Here is a 6,030-nt window from a genome sequence, read left to right on the forward strand (position 1 = left end):
CAACCACTCTCCTCGTTAGGGTCTGTTTGAACTTCAAGGAGGTATTTATCAAAACTTGGCAACATGCCCCAATTTATTTTTTGGACCTGAAGGGTGCTATGATAAAGCCATGTGTTCTTGCAGAGTATCATCTGAGGCCTGTGAAAGTTGTCTTTTCTAATAGTTTTTTTGTCCGAGCCACCTGCTTCTTCAAAACACACACAAATAAACAAGCATTTCATTTAATAGGTAAGTACATGCCACATGCCGAAAGTTTTACTGCCCAGTGACTGCTGTCCAAGACAAGGGAGGTTGGATGCACGCCTGGGCTCTTTAGATGCTTTCCGTGCCCTAGGAACCTCAGCCTTCTGGTTCTGGCTCCTGCTGTTACTCCTGTTCAAATGAAAGGCATTAGCCACAGGCTACCTTAACTGTATCTCTGGAGTGGGTGATGGGAGATGCAGGAGAGTGTGACCCAAATGCTTAGTCATTTGGAAAAGCTTCCAGAAAAAGACACAGGGTGATTTTTATCTGAGTTCAGACAGAGCCCTGATGAACGTTGAGGTCATTGTCACATCTATATGTCACAGATCCAGGTTTATTTTTTCTTTCATTTTTCTTTTTTTTAATTTGCAGCTGATGATAAATTTAGACTCAGGAAGCTGATAGCCTCTTTGTAATTGCAGAAAGGGACAGAGGTAGCATCAGCAATCAGACAATGACCAGCCAATGCTTCTTCCAGTGGCTTGTGATGTCACCCTCGGGCAGCGTCTACTAACTCATTTTCTTCAAATGGATGCAAATGCTTCCCTGGGATTTGCTCTTACCCTGAGATAATGGGAATCAGCAGCGAGAAAGGGATTCTTGTGCTCTTTTCTGTCCATTATCACTTCTCTGATTACTTTGGTGCCCTCGCATATGATTCAAGGATAATCAGCCTTTGCACATTGACTGCATTATGAATCCTTGCTTCTGACACTCAGATCACCAAGACATACCAGAAGCCAAGTCTAGTATGCTATCACTGAATACCCTGCTAGTAATACAGTCCTTGACGTAAAATTACTATTCAATAAATCCTCACTGCACTAGTAATTGCCTTCTCGCCTGCATCTTGATTTGTTCTCTAGGGCTCTTTCATCATTTTCACTAGAAAGGTGCCTTGAAAGTTCACAATTAAAATAGGGTGAATCAGAATGTAGCTTCAAGAAATTCAGCGAGATTAGATGGGAGTTATGATGCTGGATCAGGCGCAAGGATGCTATGCAATATAATTATCCCCCAAACTCCTGACGGAATAGCAATCAAGTGTTTTTCACTCATATATCTGCAGGAAATCTGGGCTAATCTGTGTTTAACACTGACTTAGTTAGGCTTGGCTCCAGCTTTAGGTTAGGACTAGATATGTTCTCATGCATATCACCCTGCATGAACCAGCAGGCTAGTCACAGCATGCACAACTCATGCATTTTACATCATGCCCAGTGCATGTCACATAGTTATGCCGAACCTGAGTAAGCACTGGAGAGTTAAGAACAGGAAGGAAGTAAAAACTTGCTAGCTCAAACAAACAAATACATAGATAAAATATAAATCATCACAGTCTTATTTACAAATAGCATGTATGACAGAAAATACTAAATGTGATAAGACACACATATTAAATTCAAAGCATAGAGTGTCTAAAATTTAGGAACAAGAAGAGATCCTGAAGGATTACTGCCTATCCTTGCTGCACACTCACCCGAGAAAATAATCTATAAAGAGCTAAAAGAGAACATAGGGGATTTAAAAAACAGTAAAAACACGTGTTAAATTATATTTATTTGTGAGTGTGTGTGTGTGTGTGCATTTGTTTGTGTGCATGTGTGCAATATAGGGCATGTGTGGAGACCAGAAGAAAACTGGTGGGGGTCAGTTTTCTCCTTCTACATAGCTTTTCCAAGATTGAAGTCAGGTTGTAAGGCTTGGCAGCAAGCCCCTTCATGCACTGAGCCATCTAGTTAGTCTATACTTTGGAGAAAATGGCCTCTAAGCAAAAAATTAGTGAGAGAACAGACCAGAAAGGGTCACAGAAGATCCAAAGAAATAAAATTAATTAAGGAACAATAGCTGGGAATTAAACTTATCCAAAAAAAAAAAAGTGCCTTGGCAGGGTAGGTGCTGGGCAATATATTAGTTCCTAAGAATCTCCATAGTTGTCATGGAAAATGAACTACCAGTAGGCTAAGGTGATAAATACCAGACATTATACTTTTTTCAAGTATTATTTTTTCTCAGTGAATCTTTGTGGGCATCTCAAACTCCAGACTTAATGCCACAGCCACAGTATATCTCCTCCTTCTGCTGCTCCCCCCTTTTCTGTCTCCTCACCTTGAGGGAGAGCTTCTCTTGCCTTGCAAGGCGATGGTATCTCTGGAGCTGCAAGAGAAGGTCACCTCTCAAGCTGCAAAGGGAGGACACCGCTGCAGCTGCTGACTAGTTGCTTAGTTAGAAGTACTTGTTACTGAGGGTCCAAGAAATACTCTTACAAGCCCTGGCCCACATTATATTAAAATGACATTAACAGTTGGAGTTGCAGCTCAGTGGTAAAGTGCTTTACCAAGTATATATAAGACTCTGAGTTCAAGCCACCACGAAAATGAACAGACGTCTAGTTTATGCAGGAATGTAAAAATATCTGACTTAGGGGCTTGAGAGATAGCTCAGAAGTTAAGCTCTTCCTTGCCCCAGTCAGGAGGATAGTCTCCTGTAATTTCAGCTCCAAGGGATCTGACACCTTCTTTTGTCTCTTATAAGTATCTATGTGGGTGGTGCACACACACATGTACACACACACATGCATATAAATAAAAAATTTAAATAATATGTGGTTTGAATTAGATACTTATTTTCAAATTGCAAATTAGACACAATGGATAACAAACACGTGCATTTATTCATTTATTTAACAAATATTTTGTCAGGAGAATCCTAAGAGTTGAGAACACGGCAGTGAATGGGACAGGTAAAACTATCTTTCTCTTAAAGCTTCCCTACATTTGGACATTGGAAATCTGTCTACAAATCTGTGAATCAGCTCTGATGGGGAAACTCTGATCTTTGAAATGATGGAGAATTAATGAAACTTTTGATATAAAGAGTTCTAAAAGTGCCCTCTTAGGACATCTCTGTAAGGTTGGACACAAAGGAGAAAGCGAGCACTGATCTATTCTGGCACGAGAAGCTGAGGCATGTGGCTCAACATGCACTTAGCTTGTTTCTTCATCAGGATGATGGAGGATAAGTGTGAACCTTATGGGGCTCATGTGAAGACAGAATAAGGTATTGTTTGCCAAATGCTTAGCAGGATGCTGCCACACCCAGCGACTCCTTTCTGAAGGAGAGACAAAGGAAAAATTGTCATTAATACAGTGAGATCCATGCCATACACCAAGTATGAGTGCTTAAAGCAAAACCAAGGGTTCTTGCCACAGCCAAGGACACCAGAGAGGCCTCTCAGGGGAATGATGGGAGATGATGAACACATATTAATCAGTACATTTGTTTACTTGTTCACTCATTTGTTTATTGAGAATTTCATCCATGAATATAATATAAGATGATCTAATCTATCCCTGCCCCTTCCACTTTTCCCATATTGCCACCACCATGTTTCGTTTCCAATGTCATGTGCTCTCTTTTAAACCCCCTGAGTCCATTAAGTTCTGTCATCATGTGCATGGATGTAAACCCAGCCACAGGAACATGGAACCATGCAAGGTTATAGGGGCCACATACAATGAAAACCTCCCCCAGTAGCCACCATTTTCAGTAACTTCTCAGTTTAGAAGTAAAATTTACTAAGCCTCTCCTCCGCCTGTGCTGGAATATTGTTTGGTCTTTCTCATCAGGTCTTGCACATGCTGTCACAGCCACTGTGAGTTCTTGTGTGCATTGTCCCTGTCAAGATCAGAAAGCACTATTTCCCAGAAGTTATTTCTAATTCTGACTCTTACAATCTTTCTACTTCCTCTTCTACAGTGGAGCCTTGAGGAGAGGGATCTGTAATTTGACCAGTTGTAAAAGTAGATGGAGCTGGAAATAAATGTTCTGAATGAAGTGAGAACCACGTGCTGTCTCTCGTATGTAGATCCTACCTTTAAGTCTTCATATATGTTTTTTCAATTGAAGTACACACTTCTTATGGTTAGTTAATTTTTCCTATTATTCCTAGAAATTACTTTTGTAAGAACTTTAAGGTCTTTGGTATGATTCTTCCTGTTTATGAAGAACCATGTTTTCAATGAAACACTCTACCATGACATCAGGGTAGCATTAAAACTTCAAGACAAGCCACCCTATAGCAAACACACAGCAAATTCCAAAGACAGTAACAGCAAATACTTACTGATTGTAAAGTTATTGATTATTGATATCCACTAAACCCTATTTCAAGCTTGTACTCTCTAAGCTCATTTGTCTTTCTCAGAATCCATAAAGGGTGCACCCTTTTTATTCTTGAGTCAAATGAACAATGTTCAGAGATAGAAAAGTGTTCTCCTATGCTTAAATAGGAAGATTATCACAGTGAATATCTGAACTTAGAGCGTCAGCCTTATAGCAGAATCTAGGAGCTTATTATGTTCCATGGTCCCATTGGCTCTAGGGTGAAAGAAGCTGGGTAAATGGAAATTGATGCTAATTATTGCTTTTTGTGGTTTTTGTTGGTCTATTTCTGTTTGGTTTTGTATTTATCTTGATTTTAATACCAGAGAAGAGTGAGTGAAGCAGCAAACAAGGCCAGTCATTCTTTGATAAAGAGGCAAAGATGAAAGGTCTTCAGACACATGGGTGATCTTTACGAAAGTTGTTCTAAGTAGCTTCCCTAGAATACAAAATTTGAATCAATAAGTACTTGCTTCAACAAGGAAGATATAAATCAGTACATCCTATTGGTCAGAGTCAACAGGGTAGAAGCAATTTTGAGTGGAGATAACAGATTGCATTCTCTCGGTAAACTAGCTGGGGGGCCCTATGGTGGAGGAAGACTTCATTGAGCATAGCCATGTTCTGCAAAGGGTAATACCTCGGCAGCTGAGACAGGGTCTATTTTAGCTCTGTATACTCTGTGTGTTGGGTTTTTTGTGTGTATGTTGTATGAGTATGCATGTGTGTGCATGTTGTATGTATGTGTGTTTGTGTTATATGAACATGTGGAGGTATACCTATTGTGTACATGCATGAAGGCCAGTGAAAGATGTAGGGTGTCCTACTCTTTTAAATCTTACCATATTGCCCCAAGACAAGATCTGTCACTGAGTCTAAACCTTCCTGCAGATCCCAGGTTGGTCCGGGGAACATCTTGCCTCTGCCTTTCCATCATTGGGGTTACAAGTAGACATTTCTATTCATGACATTTTATGCAGATTCTGGGGGTCAAACTCAGGGCTTCATATTGGCATCTAAGCTCTTTACCAACAGAGCTATCTCTCCATCTTTCCTACTGATCTTAACTTACGCAAAGCCATTGTCTCCAAAAGACAAGGAGCATTTAAAAAACATATATCAGACTATGCCATCTTCTCTTTTAAAATCACCATGACATTTTCCTTAAATTAGAATTAAATTCAGATTCCTCATCAAGACCTACATAGCATGAATAATGAAGGCACATTCATTTCTGAGTATTATTTTAGTCTCTACTTTTCATCCTTCTTAATTCTTTACCCATACTAGCATTAAAAGCACTGCCCCAAGCTCTCTCAGGGACCCTGCCTATTGTTTCTGTTCCCTTAAGTCCCTACTCCTTTGCCTTAAGTCCTACTTATCCTTCATGTCTTCTCACTGTCGCTTCCTGAAAAGTTATCTGAACTTATGTTTCATAGAATCATGTTCTTGTTTAGCACAACACATTTAGAAACATTCACACATGTGTTTCCTTTTCTATTGATCTCTCTTGTTGGGGTTGGAGCCAGACATAGAATATAGATTGTGGGGCAATATTATACAGGTTTCTCTCTCTCTCTCTCTCTCTCTCTCTCTCTCTCTCTCTCTCTCTCTCTCTCTCTC

The sequence above is a fragment of the Microtus ochrogaster genome, chromosome 10 (genome assembly GCF_000317375.1).
Source record: "Microtus ochrogaster isolate Prairie Vole_2 chromosome 10, MicOch1.0, whole genome shotgun sequence".
Lineage (NCBI taxonomy): Eukaryota > Metazoa > Chordata > Mammalia > Rodentia > Cricetidae > Microtus > Microtus ochrogaster.